This window comes from Lynx canadensis, chromosome F1 (genome assembly GCF_007474595.2).
Source record: "Lynx canadensis isolate LIC74 chromosome F1, mLynCan4.pri.v2, whole genome shotgun sequence".
In the NCBI taxonomy this organism is placed as follows: domain Eukaryota; kingdom Metazoa; phylum Chordata; class Mammalia; order Carnivora; family Felidae; genus Lynx; species Lynx canadensis.
The window spans coordinates 33,801,556-33,820,783 of NC_044319.2; positions in this window are offsets into that span (position 1 = coordinate 33,801,556).

Below are 19,228 nucleotides of genomic sequence, written 5' to 3' on the forward strand. Positions count from 1 at the left end.
TAAGAGATAGCACACAGTGTTAAATACTTTCATAAGGAAATCAGTGTACCAATGATTATATCCTATATATCAAAATCAATTTTCGAGTTTCCACTCTTCTGTTAAATCTTAAATAGAGACTAGCCTAATTAAGAGTTTGTCTACGTGAGTCACTCAATAGAAATCACCCAAGAAAGGGGGACAATTTAGAAGGGCCACCCCATTTGTGAAAGCATCTACTTCCCAAATAGACATCCTTATGGAAAAATTATCCAAATTGGACCCCAGGGATTTACTGACAAGCCATCACACGGTGCTTTGCTATGTGTTAGGCATCTGCTCCCAGTGTTTTCAAATATGAAGTCATTGAATCATCGTGACAATCTCCATGTAGGTAGGTATTATTATTATTTCCATTTGGCAGATGAGAGAATTGAGAATTGCTAATAGGTTAACCAAATGGAAAAGATCACACGGGAAGTAAGTGGCAGAGCCCAGTTTAATATGCAAGGAGTCTGGTTCCAGAGTCCATAATTGTAACCATGGCTGTGCTCCTTTCTTCACATCTGTACTTCTCTGGATACAGCATTTGCTTCTTAGCACACAAGAGTGTTAACGTGCTATGTTCCCATGGTTCCTTTCTAGGTACTGATCTATATGTGAGGCACTGAAGTTAACCTGTTATATTAGAAGTTCAATTCGCTAGGATCCTATAGAAGCATTATTATATTTTCCACCCTGTACATATTAGGGAGGTCATTAATTGCCTATGAGTAACATCAAGAGTAGGAAAATGCTAGTTTCTGTCACCCACAGAATTCATGAGATTAAACACGTGATATGTGTTAGTTGCCTGTGATACCGAAACATAAGCATAATCTTAAACCACCATCTCCTCAGTGATCTTTATTCAGGATTAAAGTGATTTTAGAAGGTAAGATTCTAGATTATATTCTGTTTCTTCAACATCCATCCCAAGGACTCTCCCGTTAGGTTTTGGCCACTCTAGTAACCGCTAGTTTGCTGGGCATGCCAGTCCACGGTCAACCCCAAGGTGGCTCAGGCATGCCATTTTTTAGATTTAATAATAACTTTATTGAGATATGATTTCACATGCTCTTTAGACATATACACTCAGCGGGCTTTAGTATATTTAGAAAGTTACACGACCACCTGGACTATCTAATTTCAGGACGTGTTCATCACTCCGGAGAAACCCATTAGCTGTATGTCCCCATCCCTCACTCTTCCCCTACTCTGACTAATCTGCCTTCTGTTTCTACACATTTGCCTATACTACACATGTCACATGCATGGAATCGTACAGTATGTGGCCTTTTGTGACTGACTCCTCTCACTTAGCATAATGTTTTCGAGGTTCTTCCACGTCATGGCATGTATTGGTACTTCATTTCTTTTCAAGGTTAAATAATATTCCATAGTATGGGAATACCACACTTCCTTAACCATTCGTCCCTGATGGGCATTTGGAAGTCCATTCTTCTTTATTTGTTGGAAGCATTTGTGAAGGACAGGTGTTAATTCTTACACGTTTGGTAGAATTCACGTGTGAAGCCAGGCTGATGTATTTTGTAGACCGCTGATGCTTGGCGAGTGGATCTACAATATCTTCCATCACCTAGGATAGTGTTAGAAATGCAAATTCTTAGCCCCCCACCCATCATCTGTTGAATGAGAATCTCAGGGAGTGGGTCAGGCTGTATTTTAACAAAAGTCTCCAAGTGGTTATCATGCGTACTGAAGTTTGAGAAGCACGATTTTAGACGACTTTGAATGTTCTTCTTTAGATCAAACTCTAGACGTTTTGGTAGATTCTCCCTCCTTGATCCTTTTAGGTCAAGTCTCTTTATCATCTGTTTAGCTTTTCTAGTGTTTGGAAAACAGCTATACTAATACACCTGAATACTGTCTTCTCAATAAATGTCACCCAGTTCTTTGTGAAAAGCATAGGGAGGGTTAGTATGACATAGAAACAGGGCAGAAATCTTTGTCTGTTTTGTTCCATGATGCACCTCAAACTCCTAGAATATTGCCTGGCACATAGTATGTGCTCAATAAATATTTATTTTATGAACCAATGAGTATCATTTGTAAATTAGATGCTATGATTCACTGTATAGTCAACACTTCTGGTAGAGAACAGCAGAAACACCATAAATGAGCTGAAACAAAAATATATTTATCATATGGATACACATGTATCTAATGGAACCAAGGGGCTTTATTCAGGGAAGAAAAGCACTGAGTATAAATGGCCAAGTTTTTCTCTCTCTGCCTCTCATTTCTTCCTTTTCCCTGCATTTTGTGAGTCTTTCTTCTCTCTAGTTACGTATCTTCAGAGCATAACAATTTCCTCAATAATATCAACAGTGCCCTGATATTATGACTCGTTATTGAAGAGTGGAGTCAAACCAGACTAGCTTAGCCTCAGTTCCAAATTCCAAAGGTTAAAGCTTCTGGCGTGTGCAGCTGAGATTAGTGCCCTCTCCCAAATCACTGGATTTGGTTAAGGGTTTGGGGTCTCAACGTTTGAACATGGCTGCCGCTACCCGTTGAAATCACGTAAAAAGAGCCTGTGGTGTTGAATACAAAAATTGGGAGGTACTGAGCAGACAAAATGGTAGATGTCTCATCGATCATGATGGATCATCATGGTGGGTAACTTGATTAATCTCACATTTTTTGAGAAACCTTCTGTATTCAATGGTCTGTGCTGTATGGTTCAGGTAATGTAAAGGGATAGAATTTAACCTTTGCTCTACGGGGAGACAGGAATTAAGCTAAAAGGTCAAGACCTGGGCACAAGAAAACTTAGTCTACAACCCAAGTAGTACATGTCAGTGTCAGTAAGTGGAATGACAATCAGTGTTATATCCCTGTATCGTTAACACTAAAAGCGAGCCGCAAAGCATTCATTCTTACGTCCCCTCCTAGGGATGTCAAGGGTAGAGATCTTATCCTGGTCTCTCTACAGGGTAGGAGGTGGTGGGTAGGAGGTACCCACTCCTTTTATTAGAAACACTGGCACACCTTGATTTGAGGCATTTGTACCAGGAATCACTATGCAGTTTCCGGGGAATGAATATTTGTCTTTTATGAATATCGTGGTTCTTAATTCAATTGAACAACCAATTCTGAAAACACCTTGGGCAACTCTGCAGGACCTCGTGGTTTCTATTACGCATACTAATCCTATTCCTGATATGTATTTTATTTTTTCCTATGTTGTTTGTTACTCCACTGATTTTCCCCAGTTATTTACATTTCACACTGTAGTTTGGTGTATATATTTCCATCTATTATTTGATATATTTCCATAAGTTTCCTGCAAGTCCTTTCTTTAAAACAGGATGTAACCAACCAGAAAAAAACTAAACTCTGTCTTGTAGCGTTCATAGAGGGAGGATTGACTGTAGGAAGTTAGGACCAGAGGAGGCCTTATAACCATATTTTGCCTCGGTCTCCTCTGAATTTCACCATCTATATTTGGGCAGTGTGGAGAACAACAAATCAGTTGGATTAAGTTACTGGGAAGACCTTTCCATTTTTTTTTTCACGATATTCAGTGTAATTGCTACTTAATAATCTGGGTAGTTGCCCAGATATCTAAGTTATTTTGATGGCCTGGACATTGTCATGCCTTTTTCAGGACAACCATCCGGCAAACACGTTTAAGAAGGTTGCCTAGGAAATAATGGAATTTGAAAACTGTGAGGAATTCTTTTTGTCTTGGCTTTTTCTATAGAGAGTTAGTTCAGCTGTTCAGAGCATCTGTGTCTGGTTAGCTCAGTTAATTAGAGCCTGGTGCCAATGACACCAAGGTCATGGACGTAATCCCCCAGTGGGCTCCTTGACTTTGTTTCTGTGCCTTGGCTGAAGACTATGCTCCTGGACACCTGCCTCAAACATGTGGGACATGCCGTCCATGGGAGCCATTGGCGATAACTCTGTGAGGCTTGGTGCTTAGCTCTTCCAAAAATATCCCTTGAAAGTGCGCTGGATGCCAAAGCTATCACTTATTTATCTTCTGTGCACCGGTTAATTTCTCTGTCTCTGTCTCTGTCTCCGTCTCTCTCTTTCCTGTCCCGCAGAAGAGGAGTAAGTCAAAGCACAGACTATCTTTGTGATGGGTCAGTTAAACCAACTTGCCTTCTTTGCATGCAGAGAGGACAGTGCCTGCATTGAACTGGGATACCCGGAATGTGGCTGGTTCTTTAGTTGGATACATGTACTCTGGGATCATCAATCAATTCTCATTTGATTCCACAAAGCCCCTTTACTGAAAAACATCCAGGCCTCTCCAACCAATACGACTCATGGGACACTTCTGATTAATACCAATCCGGTTAATGGCTTAGCAATAGTTAGTGGTGCCTTCTCTGTAGCCACAACAAGAATTAATAACAAATCCCCACTTGTTTTTGCAAATCAGAGGAAAGATGCTAAGGGCTTGACAAGCTCTAATCTTTATGATTTAATGGAATCGTGTTAGAGCACAGAGGCCGTGGAGGGGAAACGGCAAAACATTCTGTGTCACATCCCTGGCTTTAAAGATGTGAGCTCTTTCTAATACTCTGTCAACAGCTCACTGTCACTGGGGCTTTACAGGACCGGACAGCACCGGTGACAAACCATCTAGTAAAAAAGATACAAGAACAAGTGCTTCATTAGGGCAGATAACACACACGAGGCTTAATCTCTACGGAGGGGGACAAAAAAATTTCACAGGCATCTTATCATAATGAGCTGGAAAGTGTGTCTTAAAGGCACAGGGGATGATTCATCTTGTCTCTGCCGGTGACCTTTACCGATTCAATGTCACACGCTAAGTGCCGAAGTATTCAGCTTTGGGCAGTCCCCGGGATAAGGCATTGGGGCTTTCTGTAGCCAACTGCAAAGTGAACCAAACGTCCAAATGTCAAGCTTTAGCGAAACTTGAAGTGGGCTCCCAGAATCCCCGAAACACTTAGCATCAGGGTTAGTCATTTGCCGCAGGGAAGGTTAAGATTGGGGTGATAAGAGCTGGGGGGAAGTGGAGGAAGCCCTACATGAGTAAGGAGCTAGTCCTATGCTAGAGTGTGGTGTGTGGGAATAGACACTAGTGTGGGCGAAGTAGGGGAGGGGGCTGGTAAAACCGGGCTTTATTTTAGTTGCTGCCACAAGGGACCCCGGAACACATGAAGGCAAACGACATGGGTAACTGGGGTGGGTGTGGTTTGGACAAAAATCCCAGCTCTCATCTGGCAGGCCAAGAAACAAAGTTCAGTCTACCGGGGAAGAAGATGAACAAGATTACTGAGGGGGATGTGTGATGGCTGGCCAAATAATTTGGAATTCGCGAAAACGAGAGTTCCGGAACTTGTTTATACAGAAGAAGCCAATGTAGCTGGCATTGGAGGGGGGGACCCCTGGCATAGAAGGCTGTTTCCAAGCAGCTACCAAGAACCAAGTTGCAGGGTGGTAGTAAGATTCATTATTGACTTGACCTGGGGGTGGAGAAGAGGTTCTCAAGTCTCCGCCTTAGTCCGTGGTAGATGGTCAGAACCTATGAGGACAGAAATCCAGGGTGAAAAGTCTAGACACAGAACTGAAAGAGACAGTACTGGATGGCGTTTACAAAACCCGCCTTGCACGCTCCCTGTGTTTATTTCATGTCCCTAAATGTAGGTGTCTAGTTCTTTAAGGTTAGAATATAACCTTATCGTTGTGTGTGCCACGTGACAATTAACATCGCCGAGAGAATCAAGTATGCACTCAGTTAAATCTCCTGGTTGTCTCTATCTTACTTTAATTCGGAACCGGTTTTTTCTTGGGCTCTGAAAATGATAGGCTCAGAGATAAATGGCTGCTGATGGGCCTCGAAGACCATAAAAAAAAAAAAAGGATTTTGAAGGATTGGCTCTGTGCAAAGAACCCTCTCCCAGAGGATGCAGACGGTGACGGATCAACAGCAGGTTTATGGATTGTTTTTACTGCCACTTCCGCGGGAATTTTCTCTACGCCTGCTTCTCGAGTGACAACAGGCGGACACAATCTAGACGGCCATCCTTCACCCTGAGACTGAGAGGACCGCGTCTGGAGGAAACCTAGCCGGTGCCCTTGATAGGCGCTTATAAATGGAGGCCTTTGTGTGTGTCTGATGCATTTGGCTGCATTTGGATACATCAGCTTCGTCTCCACACGCCCTCCCCCGCTCTCCACGATCCAGTTATGTATCGGAAAGAGCTTTGGTGACTCTTTTGGTGCCAGAAGAAAGAGCGCATAGATGGAAATCACCTTCTGTTACCCATCTGAGCCCTCGGGAATCCACGTCTCCAAGAACAACAGATTACCATACCCGGCCTCTAGCTTCAACTGGCTCTTTACGTTTAAATGAACGTAAACAAAATGAAATAAGGAATTGTTCTTCGGCCGCAGGAGCTGCGCGTCTCAAGCGCTCGGTGCCCACAGTGGCTGGTAGTCACCCTGTTGGACGGAAGTAGAATAGCACATTCCCATTACACAGAACATACTACTGGACAGAAATGGATGAGACGAGGGCCATTCGTCAATTATTTCTGTCTGCCTCTCTCACCACCCTTAGGTTCTCTGTAATCTAGGCTTCCTTCCCAGCTGCTCTTTGTTTCGAGCTCCTTCTAGACAGGCTGAAAGTAGACCTGTTTGTGCGTTCTCTCTCCCCCGCCCCCTTCCCCTCCTCTCTCAGTCTCTCTCCTTCTTTCAAGGCTTGTTTGGCCTGGGACAGAGTCTTTGTACTGATACTAAGCTCTCAGAGAGTATTAGGTCCTGTGATGGCTTTGCCTTGTGTGTAGTGAGAACAAAATCAGTGGAGAACTGGGGACCATTTGCGCTGGGGGGAGAGGGGGAAACGGGAAGACACTGGGTAGCTGTGCGAAGGGCTGGCTCACCTGGCTCTCCTCAGTCAACCAAGGGAGAGAACCGTGGAGGAAGCGGACATTGATTAGCCCCCTCGCGGTGATCTCAGTACCTCACAGCAAACAGGTGAGGTGGCGTTTGTTTTCCACATTTAGAAAAAATTTGAGAGAGATTGAGGGAATGAAGATTCAGAAAGGTTAAGTGATTTGTTCAAGGTCTCATAGTTAGCAGGAAGCAGAGCTTATATCTTACAGTGAGTTCTTTTTTTTTTAATGTTTGTTTGTTTATTTATATTTATTTATTTATTTTTTCAATGTTTATTTATTTTTGGGACAGAGAGAGACAGAGCATGAACGGGGGAGGGGCAGAGAGAGAGGGAGACACAGAATCGGAAACAGGCTCCAGGCTCTGAGCCATCAGCCCAGAGCCTGACGCGGGGCTCGAACTCACGGACTGCGAGATCATGACCTGGCTGAAGTCGGACGCTCAACAGACTGCGCCACCCAGGCGCCCCTGTTTATTTATTTTTCAACGTTTATTTATTTTTGGGACAGAGAGAGACAGAGCATGAATGGGGGAGGGGCAGAGAGAGAGGGAGACACAGAATCGGAAACAGGCTCCAGGCTCTGAGCCATCAGCCCAGAGCCTGACGCGGGGCTCGAACTCACGGACCGCGAGATCATGACCTGGCTGAAGTCGGACGCTCAACCGACTGCACCACCCAGGCGCCCCTGTTTATTTATATTTAAATTCAAGTTAGTTAACACACAGTATAGTCTTGGTTTTAGGCGTAGAACCCAGTGATTCATCTCTTACGAAGGACACCCAATGCTCATCCCAACCAGTGCCCTCCTTCATGCCCGTCACCCATTTAACCCATCCCCCCCTCCCTTCCAGCAACCCTCAGTTTGTTCTCTGCATTTAAGAGTCTCTTATGATTTGCCCCCCTCTCTGTTTTTACCTGATTTTTCCTTCCCTTTCCCTGTGTTCATCTGTTGTGTTTCTTAAATTCCACAGAATTGTTTTCAAGCACATGGGCTTTTTCTATGACTTGGAAACATTGGGTGGGCTGGAGACTTAGGCTGTAGGTATAGGGAACACTCCTCGACCAAGAGTCATCTTGAATCTAGCAGTCTGTGTCCTGTGAGGAAGAAACTGTGGGTACTTGCACCTCTGGAGGGGAATTCACAGGCCTAAGTTCTGTTAGCCTAGGTGGTGCTCTGACAGGTGGTATTGGGGGGGATAGGGAGGGGAGATTATCCTCTACCTGTTGTGAAATATAGTTTGTTGCTTTTGTAAACAGCTGGTTGTATTACTTTGCACCAGCGACACTTCAAGATAATCCAGGACAAGATCCTAGGCGTCTGCCTAGTACAGAATTCATTCTCACACAGTATACCACCTTCTTTCTTTTTGGTCCATCTGTAAGATATTGCCATGGCAAGTTCTTTGATGGAATTAGACAAGTTTCTGGTTGTAGGATACCTCTACAATGTGAAAGTCAAGACTGATTCATATCACTGGTATTTCTGGCCTCACATGTATACTCAAAAGCTGTCTAGTAACTTTTAAAACTTTTCACAGGCCTTTCACACGACTCTCACTAATATCCTAGGCACTGATACAATTTTTTTTTCCCCAGATGTGCACAACCAGGCAGTTTTTCTTTTATCATTTTCCCCCCCGCAAACAAATAGGAAATTTAAAAAACGCCAAATCCAGACACTTCTGTGTCCATCACCTTTGTCCTTTTTCTTTCCTGTGTCTTAACTCTTGGTTTGGAAATCTCTAGCTTCCAAATTGTAGAAGTTATTGATCAAGGTCTGAGGGACGTGTGATAATAAACATACTTCAAAGGCACCAATGTCAAGGAATACAGAAGGTCTAGAACATGGAAGCCAATGTCCTACCCCCCAAGCAGAAAGGATTTGGAAACAGTCCTTCATAAATCGGTTAGATAAATAAAACAAGCAATCAACCAACTCACCAATTCAGCTACAGAAAGGCAAACCAGTGGCCGGATTTCCCCCACCCCCCACTACCATATTCAAAGGCCACTGTGGTATCAGGTTTAAACTGCTCAGATTAAGAGAAGAGTAAAGGTGCAACATTGTCTGGTGAATCATCACAAACAGCACAAAGTTTTACAAGAAACCATCTAGTAAAAGCCAAGTTCTCTTCCACAGCTGGGTAAACCAAAGCCCATCTGGGAAATGGAACTAAGCCTTCCTATCTCTCTTCATTAACTTGCCAAGTCAAGAGATGAAATCTAGGTGCAGCCTAGAATTATTAAAAATTATTCATATTATGAGATATTTTAAAGAGTCAACTTTCCGGCAAACATTGAACGAATTCTTGTTCTGTGCCTCATGCCCCCTGCATGGCTGTTCGACAGGCTGATTCACAAAAATAAATCCATGCAGCATAATCTAAGACAAGAAATAAAGATTTCCTTCTTCCTCGGATTATCCAGGTAATTGCCTCAACACTCCCCTCCATGGCACCTGACTGCTAAAGCTTTAATTGTCTTCCAAGGCCACGGGCATAAGCAAATGCAAACCTGAGCTCTACTCTCCCTAGATGTCTCCCCAGAGGAAAACCCCCACAAACTGGAAAGGAATGAAGAATCATCTCACATCAAGAAATTTGCCTTCAGAGGAGTAGGGCTGGTGAGAAGCCTTTTACAACGTTTTCCAGGACAGCATTAGATCCATTAATTACCTAATTCTCTGTGCCTTATTAGCTCCCTTAGAACCCTTTAGATGCCTCTAATTCCCTTATCCTAAAGGCTTCAGAATTGGGGCTACTAGTCCTTTGGTCCCAATTAGGTCCACATGTGGCATATTGTGCTGTAGATCTCTGCAGCGTATTTACACTAATTATGAACATTAATTATAGGGGAGCCCTGGGAGCTTATTGCCCATTCCGAAGTCATGCATGGAGCTAAGCAGAGTTTACAATCTTGGAAGCACAGCAAAGCAAGCCCGGATTATATGGAGTCAAGAAGGAAAAAGAGAAACAGACATGGAAACAACCAGAGAGGCAAGAATTGCTAAGAAAGAAGAGGTCCCGAACATAAGAAAATCAAAAAGGCAGATGCCCACTTAGTTTGCATAAACCAGGCACGGGATCAGAACGGAAGATCCAAAACAAAACAAACAAACAAACACACAAACATCAAAGAAAGAACTCAACCTTCAGCCCAAACCCTAGAAATCCTTCTTCTCTAAGTTTAGAATTGATCTCAGAAGACCAGAGGGGGCTCTGATAGGAAATAATTTAAACTATAAAGATATTGTAAAATAATATTGATTCATTCACTCATTCATTCACTCTCAGAGTGCATACAGCGTGCTACGTTCTGTATCAGGTTCCAAATGGCTAACATTTTTTTTTTAATATTTTTTTTCAACGTTTATTTTTTTGGGACAGAGAGAGACAGAGCATGAACGGGGGAGGGGCAGAGAGAGAGGGAGACACAGAATCGGAAACAGGCTCCGGGCTCTGAGCCATCAGCCCAGAGCCTGACGCGGGGCTCGAACTCACGGACCATGAGATCGTGACCTGGCTGAAGTCGGACGCTTAACCGACTGCGCCACCCAGGCGCCCCCAAGTGGCTAACATTTACTGAACATCTGCTACCCATGTCAGATGCCATTCTGAGCACCTTACAAACATTCATACTTTGCCACAACAGGTAAGTAATGTTATTATCCCATTTTATGTAAGAGGAAACTGAGGCATAGAAAACTTCGCATAGAATTTCTCAGGAACACAGCTGGCAGGTGTCTGATTCAGGGTCCAAACCCAGGCGGTCTGCCTCCAAAGTTCACACTGATGCACACCTTGCTATTCTGTCTGAACTGCGTATGAAAAGGTAAATGGAGCACGATTCCAGCCATAAAGGAATTCCAAGCCTAGGAGATTGAGACATATACGTAATTATACAACTTGGGCACCCTCCAGAGGCTTGGATGATGCTGGACCCTATCCCTTCATGTCTAAGCAAGGGCATTTCTCCTCTTTTCTCTGCATGATCAAGTTTTCTTTCTCTGCCGTTATTCTCATTAGCATACAAATATACGATAAAATCTCTCAATATAAAAAAACATCTTTGAGCCTCCTCTCCCCTTCTAACTGCTGCCCTTGTTTTCCTGCTTCTCTTTGTAAAAACAAAACAAAATCAAACAAATAGACACCGACACACCAGCCTTCGAGGAGTCACCTTTGCTATCTTCTTCTCATTCTCTCTTAATTCCATTTCAATCAGGTTATTCTCCCCACCATGCCTAAGATACGGTATCTGTTAAGGTCACCAAAGATTGGCCTGTTTCTAGGGCGCCTGGGTGGGTCAGTCGGTTAAGCAGCAGACTCTTGATTTTGGCTCAGGTCATGATCTCACAGTTCGTGGGATCGAGCCCGGCATGGGGCTCTGTGCTGACAGTACAATCCTGCTTGAGATTCTGTCTCTCCCTCTCGCTGTCCCTCTCCGTCTCTCTCGCCTACATGTCCTCTCTCTCTCTCTTTCAAAATAAATGAATAAAAATTTTAAAAAAAGTTAGCCTCTTCCAATACTGGTGGTCAATCCTCAGTCCTCATCAGCATTTGCCTTTCTTGACTTGTCAGAAACCACAGTCCGTGGTTTCTTTCCTACCTCATTGACTGCTCCATTTGGAGCATTTCCTTCTTATTCCATTGGCCGCTAGCGTTTTTTCGGGACTCTGACCTCAGACCTCACCTCTACTCTTTTGACCCTGTCCCTCTGAGACCTCAATTTCCTTGTACTGGTACTTTCCAAGTACTGGTGAAGTACTTGCCACATTTCATCCAATCTAAAACACAAATGGTTCCACGTTTTACATCTCCATAAATGAGATGCCTCCTCGAATAGTTGTCATCATCCAGACAGCGGTCTTGATTTAGTCCTTCACTGTCTGCACTGTGAGAGCTTGGTCTTTGTTGTTAATATTTATTCAGTGCAAATGTATGGCTGAATGGCACCGAACATGTTGGGTTTAATGCTGTTTAAAATGAATCTAAAAATGAGTACTTTGATTTGACATTGAAAGAAAATCATTATTATATATGCAGAAGAGCACGGAAATAGAGCAATGTGAAAGCACATGAAATGACAGGGGCGCTTGGGTGGCTGAGTCGGTTAAGCGTCCAGCTTCGGCTCAGGTCACGATCTTGTGGTTCGTGAGTTGGAGCCTTGCGTCAGGCTCTGTGCTGACAGCTCAGAGCCTGGAGCCTGCTTCGGATTCTCTCTGTCTCCTTCTCTCTCTGCCCCTCCCCTGCTCTCTCTCTCTCTCTCTCTCAAAAATAAATAAATAAATATTTAAAAAAAGTTTAAAAAGAAAGAACGTGAAATGGCAAAACTTCAATTTTTCTCCTTCAAAACCACAACAAACTGCTTTATGAATCTTTAGAGAGAAGATACCTTCAGGAGAAGCTCTTTTATATTCAGTTACTGAGATAGCTATGCGAGGTTTACCTATCACATTTTTATCAATGCAAACGAAGGCAAGAGAAGCCATCAAATGCTTTGGAAAAAATAATACAAGCTTGTAAGTGACACAAGTGTCACCAATTCATACATTAGGCAGGGCGATTACTAAGTAAATGTATCATAGCTTAATTGGTAGGTTTTTTTTTTTTTTAAGGTTACTATTTGTTCGTTTGCTTTCATTCCAGTTAATAGGATATTTATTTCGTTTCGTTTTGCTTAAGGCATCTTGAAATCATTAGTGACTCTGAGTTGATGAAATATGGGACATACTGATGATTCCCATATTTAAAATATCCAAAATTGAGGCACCTGGGTGGCTCAGGTGGTTGAGTGCCTGACTTCAGCTCAGGTCATGATCTCACGGTTTGTGAGTTCAAGCCCCGCGTCGGGCTCTGTGCTGGCAGCTCAGAGCCTGGAGTCTGCTTTGGATTCTCTGTCTCCCTCTCTCTCTGCCTCTCCCCTGCTTGTGCTCTATCTCTCTCTGTCTCCCAAAAATAAATTTTAAAAAAGTTAAAAAATATTTAAGAAAAAAATATCCAAAATCAACTTTCTTCTGTGATTCAGAAGTATACATTTAGCTGCTTCCTCAATATAGGCACTTGGATGTCTAGTAAACATTTTAGAATCAAGATGCCCATTGAATACTCCGGATTACCTATTCTCATTCCCAACTCACTTCCTCTCAATATACAAACAAAAAACCAAAAAACATTGCTTCACCACTCATCAGTCGCTTAGGCCAAACACCTGGGAGTTCTCCTTGATTTCTTCCTTCTTTTTAAAAAATGTTTATTTATTTATTTTGAGAGAGAGAGAGAGAGACAGAGTGTGTGCATGCAAGCAGAGGAGGGGCAGAGAGAGAATGGAGAGAGAGAATCCCATGCAGGCTCTGAGCTGTCAGGGCAGAGCCCCACCCGGGGCTCAGTCTCATAAGCTGTAAGATCATGACCTGAGCCAAAATCAAGAGTCAGATGTTTAACCTACTGAGCCACCTAGGCACCCCTCCCTTCTTCTTAACTGCATATTCGGTCAATCTGAAAATCCTGTCAGATGTCCTTTACAATATATCTCAAGCCCTACCCCTTCATGCCATCTCCACTGCTATCTGATAGTCTAAACCATCATCATTTCTTCCTTCTCCTTCTGTCTGACGCTGTAGCATCCAGAGTGATCTTAAAATGTAGTTAAAATCATGGTACTCTCTGGGCGTCTGGGTGGCTCAAGTCGGTTGAGTGTCTGACTTCGACTCGGGTCATGATCTCACAGTTCGTGAGTTCGAGCCCTGTATCAGACTTCGTGCTGACAGCTCAGAGCCGGGAACCTGCTTCAGATTCTGTATCTCCTCACTTTCTGCCCTTCCCCCGCTTGCACTCTGTCTCTCTCTCTCAAAAATAATAAATAAACATTAAGAAAAACACATGGTACTCTTTTGTTTAACACTCCAAAAAATAAATACATCATCATCATCACCATCATCATCATCATCAACTCAGTGCACATCCTTAACAGCAGAATGGAGGAAGAATAAGGAAAGAATAAGTAAACCTGAAGATTGAATAGAAAACATCCAATCTAAATAACAGAGAGAGGGGCACCTGGGTGGCACAGTCGGTTAAGCGTCCGACTTCAGCCAGGTCACGATCTCGCGGTCCGTGAGTTCGAGCCCCGCGTCGGGCTCTGGGCTGATGGCTCAGAGCCTGGAGCCTGTTTCCGATTCTGTGTCTCCCTCTCTCTCTGCCCCTCCCCTGTTCATGCTCTGTCTCTCTCTGTCCCAAAAATAAATAAACGTTGAAAAAAAAAATTAAAAAAAAAATAAATAAATAACAGAGAGAAAACAGACTGAAAAAAGTAATGAAAGGAGCCTCAGCAACCTGCACAACTATAACAAAAGTTCTGAAACCAGTGTCATCAGAATCCTGGGAGGACAAGAGAAATAGAGTGGCCTGAAGAAGTAATGAAAGAAATAACAGTTGAACATGTTCCAGATTTGGCAGAAGACATAAAACAGAATCAAGAAGCTGAATGAAACCCCAACAGGATAAACTGAAAACGAATCTGAACCCAGACACATCACGGTCGAACGTCTAAAAACCAGAGACAAAGGAAAAATATACTTACAGCAGCAAGAGAGAAGCAATACCTCACCTATGAGGGAAAAGCAATTTGAAGGACTGTGGATTTCTCATTGGGAGCCACGGAGCTTCAGAGGAGTTGGCATAACGTTTCTGAGGGAGAGCAAGAACGTGAGCAGGGGAGGGGTAGAGAGAGAGAATCCCAAGCAGTCTCCACACTCCACGCAGAGCCGATGCGGGGCTCAGTCTCATGACGGTGAGATCACGACCTGGGCCCATATCAAGAGTTGGTTGCTCAACCGAACTGAGCACCCCGGGCACTAAGAAAATAACTGTCAGCCCAGAATTCTATATCCAGCAAAAATACCTTTCTGGAAAGAAAGAGAAAATAAAAACACGCCAAGCTGAAGGAAAATGAAGAGAATTTTCACCACAAGGCCTGCCTTAAGAGAACGCATAAAGGACTATTCTAAACCGTAAGGAAATAATAATAAAGAAATCTTAGATTATCAAAAAGGGAGAAAGAATAACAGAAAGAATAAAAATACAGGTAAATCCAATACATGCTAATCGCTTTGAGTTTTCTCGAGAATATTTAGCACTTCAAGCAGGAGACAAGACATACATATTAGAAAGGAAGAAATATTCCTTTCCTTATTTGCAGGTAGCATGGTCATATACAGTCCGAGATGGTTCTAAATATACGTAGAAAAAATGATTAAGACATTGAGAGGTGGGGAATTTAAAGAGAAATGAAAAGAAACAGGGCTTCTGTACTTTACTCAAAACTGGTAAAATGTCAACACCAGTGAACTTGGATGCTATTTATATATAAGAGAATGCCTGGAACAATCACTAAAAAAGAGAGAGAGAGACAGATAAACCCACCAAAACTGTAGATAAATCAAAATAGAATTCTAAAGAAAGTGTTCAAGTAACACAAAGAAAGGTGGAAAAAAGAAAAAGACAAGACATACATATCAGAAAGGAAGAAATAAAACATTCCTTATTTGCAGACAGCATGGTCATATACATAGAACAGCCCAACGAATCTCAAAAAGAAAAAGAAAAAAAAAAAAATCCTAAAACTAATAATGAGTTCAGCAAGGCTGGAGATAAATATATAATTTTTAAAAAACCTTCACAGGTGTTGATATACAAACCTGTCTAGGACCAGTGTTCTGAAAACTACAACATGCTCATGAAAGAAAAAAAAAAAAAAACAACGGAGAGACATATTTATGGATTAGAAGTTTCAATATATTAAAGATGTCAATTCTTCCCAACTGGCAAATGGGTTTAACACAATTCCTGTCAAAATTTGAGCAGTGTTTTGTAGATACAGAAAAAAAAAAAATGATGCTAAAATGTATAGAAAAAGTTAGAAAAACAAAATAAAACCAAAAACCAAAACAACGTAACACTATGCTAGATAAAACAAATTTGCGCATCGGGAATAAAGTGGAAAGAATCAGTCTTCCCAATTTCAAGCTGAAGTACTCAAGAGAGTGCAGTAGAGGGAAAGACGGATGGATTTATGGGACAGCATAGAAATTAGTCCTTTCAACGAATAGTGCTGGAGAAGAAACTGGACGTATGGAAAACAAAACAAAAAAAGAAAAAGAAAAAAACAAGAACTTTTGCTCTGCAGAAGACCTGGCTGGGAACATGAAAGGGTGAACTATACACGGAGAAGAAAATATTATCAGATCATCTCTCCATCAAAGGACTAGTATCTAGAATATAGAAAGAACTCCCAAGACTCAAATAAATAAATAAATAATAGTCCTACCAATCTAATTAGAAAATGGGCATAATACAGGAAAAGACATTTCACTAAAAAAAATATATGCGGATGGCAAAACAAGCACTTAAAAAATGTTCGCTATCATTAGACATTAGGGAAATGCAGATTAAAACTGCAAGGAGATATCAAAACATACCGATCAAAGCGGCAAAGCTAAGCAATAGTGACAACACCAAAGGTTGGAGAGGATGCGGAGAAAGTGGATCACTCACTGATTGCTGAGGGGGAACGTAAAATGTTACAGCAACTCTGGAAAACAACGTGGCAGTTTCTTTAAAAACTAAACGGGTGGCTTCCCCATGTCCGGCAATGGCACTCCTGGGCATTTATTCCAGAGAAATGAAAACTTATATTCCCATAAAAACTTGCGCGTGAATATTTATACTAGCTTTATTCGAAAACACTTAAGACTGGAGAGACAACCCAGATGTCCTGAAACAGGTGAATGATATAACAAACACATCCGCCTATACCACGGAACACTACTCAAATACAAAGGGACAAACGATTGCTACATGGAACAATATGGATTAATCTCCAGACGCTTAATCGCCTGAGCCACCCAGGCGCCCCTGGAAATGTTCTGTTTTTTTGACTGTATCCATGTCGGTATCCTAGTTGTGATATTGTTATGGTTGGGAGTGGGAATACTCCCTTATGTGAAGATAAAAATTCTTTCCAGATGAAAATAAAATTTCACGGTACCACTATCAAGTATAACAGAGATTTTCATGAAAGTTGATAAACTAATGTTTAAAACTAGGATAGCAGGCAAAAGCCAAGAACATCTAAGAAAGATTAAGATATGTATATATTATCAGTGCCTATTGAAAAAACCATTAATTGAGACAGTGATGTACTGGAATAGGAGTGGTCAAAAAAAAGACTCACGAAATAGTAGGACTACAGTTAGAAATGAACACTTGCCTATATGGACAAACAAAAGCATATTACAGAGTGGCATTTTTTTCCAGAGTGTTATTTAAATCAGTGGAACAACATAGTGTAATTTTAACAGATATATTAGGACCATTAATATATTAAATATATATTCCCACACCATTCACACACAAAAAAAATCAATTCCAGGTATATCTAAAACCTTATGTGAAAAGCAAAATGATTTTCAGAGAAGAACATAGAACAATATCTTTGTGAACCTGAAGTGTAAAAGGGATTTTCCTAAACAAGAAACATACCACACACAATAAACCATAAAGGAAAAGATTGACAACTTTGACCATATTAAAATTAAAATCTTCTGCCCAACAACAACAAAATGTCGTAACGGAAATGAAAAGATAGTATTTGTAACACCTATAAAGATCAGTGACCAGAATAATAAGCACTCTTTTAAAGAGGTAAGATTAAAAATCATCAGGAAAAAAAAAAAAAAACGGAAAAAAAAAAAAAAAAAAAAAAAAAAAAAAAAAAAAAAAAAAAAAAAAAACACCCTACATTTGAACAGAAAATTCGTAAATGTGGGAATGTGCGTGGTCAGTAAACATATGAAAAGAAGTCCAATCTCATTTGTAGTAAAGGAAATATAAATTAGAACCAGAAGGTGTAAATTAAAACCCAATGTGGGGAAGAGAACTATCATTCAGTGTTACTCAGTATAAAAATTGGCACCTTGGAAGGCAATTTGGCACAATCTAATAATCAAGGATAAGAATGCTTTATAAGTCAGTGACTCTTCTTCTAGAGAATTGCTTGCATTACGTGCTGATGTAGATGTATATAAGGATGCTTATTGCAGCATTGCTGGCTATTTTTCTCCCTCCAGTGCATAAAGAGCCGCCCTGAGGCATTGCTTTTAACAGAGAAAAATTAAAAACAACTTAAATATCATCAACAAAGGGGGGAATGAACTGTGGTGTAGTCATACGGCGGAGCGACAGATAATAAAATAAACTCGGTGTCTCTATAATGATAAGAACTAACTTAAAAATAATGTGAAATTGAAAAAAAAGCCGGGTGCTTACAAATACATATAGTGCACATATAAGCTGTACATACAAATACAATTGATATACAATTCAAAATACACAAAGCAATAATAAATCTGATTATAGATACATCAGTATGTAGCAAAAGTATAAAAAAGTTGGTAAGGATATACCCCCAACTCCAGACTACTGATTACTCATGGGGAGAGGGAAGATGAATCAGATTCATGGGGGTACGCCTTTAGTTACATCATAACTTTAATGTCTTTGAAAATAAAAAATATGTACACACACGGAGCTTGTATATGTGTATACAACAATGCATTAGCGTTTGATAAATTTCGATGTTGGCTTTATCGGGTTTCTTATGTTAGTTCCAGTATTGTTGATTCTAATGTTTTCTTAATTGAAATGTGAAAGAAGTCTCCAAGATGCAGTAAGCATTGCTAACAAAGTCATTCAAACTAGCACAGAAAGGCACGGAAGAAGAGGAGCCTATGCAAGCCTCCAGTTTCTTTTTTTTTTTTTTTTTTTTTTTTAACGTTTTATTATTTTTAAGACAGGGAGAGACAGAGCATGAACAGGAGAGGGTCGGAGAGAGGGAGACACAGAATCTGAAACAGGCTCCAGGTTCTGAGCTGTCAGCACAGAGCCCGACGCGGGGCTTGAACTCACGGACCGCGAGATCATGACCTGAGCCGAGTCACCTGCTTTTTTCAATTCTGCCAATGCTATGAACCTTAGACCTTTGTCAATTGCAACGTGCAGCCTACAACTGGACCACTTCCTGGCACACCTTCTTCTACTTGGGGCTGAAATAGAGATAATGTAACATATCTTAGCTAAATAGCCAATGGGGTATTAGATTGTTTAACTCCGTGGGCACCAACCATAGTTCTTTCAAAACAAGTTATGTAAACCTTGGGGGTTTTGCCTTTATAAGGCTGCTTTCCCCGCTTGGAATTTGGAGCGCGCTTTTGATTTGGGTGGGCACTGTGTCTCCTGTTTTGCAATCCCT